The sequence below is a fragment of the Arachis duranensis genome, chromosome 5 (assembly GCF_000817695.3).
Source record: "Arachis duranensis cultivar V14167 chromosome 5, aradu.V14167.gnm2.J7QH, whole genome shotgun sequence".
Classification (NCBI taxonomy): Eukaryota; Viridiplantae; Streptophyta; class Magnoliopsida; order Fabales; family Fabaceae; genus Arachis; species Arachis duranensis.
The window spans coordinates 52,485,130-52,485,633 of record NC_029776.3 but is presented as its reverse complement, the minus strand read 5'-3'; positions in this window follow the sequence as shown (position 1 = coordinate 52,485,633).

Sequence of the window (504 nt, the reverse complement as noted above, 5' to 3'; positions counted from 1 at the left end):
CTGGCGTTAAACGCCCAAACGCTGCATGTTTTGGGCGTTTAACGCCCAATTGCTGCTTCTCCTGGGTGTTCAACGCCCAGCTGTTGCTTCTTTTGGCGTTGAACGCCAGGAAGTCCTTTGTCACTGGGCGTTTTTCTGAACGCCCAGGACGCTGTCAATCTGGCGTTAAACGCCTAGAAGGTGCTTCTTTTTGGTGTTCAATGCCCAGAAGATGCTCCTTTCTGGCGTTTAACGCCCAAATGGCTACCCAAAGATGCTTCTTTCTGGCGTTTAACGCCCAGATGGCTACCCTCACTTGCGTTGAACGCCCAGTGGGTGCTTCTTTTGGGCGTTCAACGCACAAAATTGTTTCCTACTGGCTTTTTCACGCCAGTGAGCTTCCAAATTCCCTTGTAACTTTGTGAATTCAAGCAATTGCTATTTTACCTTGAAGATACTTTGACATATACCTGTAAAAATCAATTAATTAACAAATAAACTTTGTAAATGGCTGGGTTGCCTCCC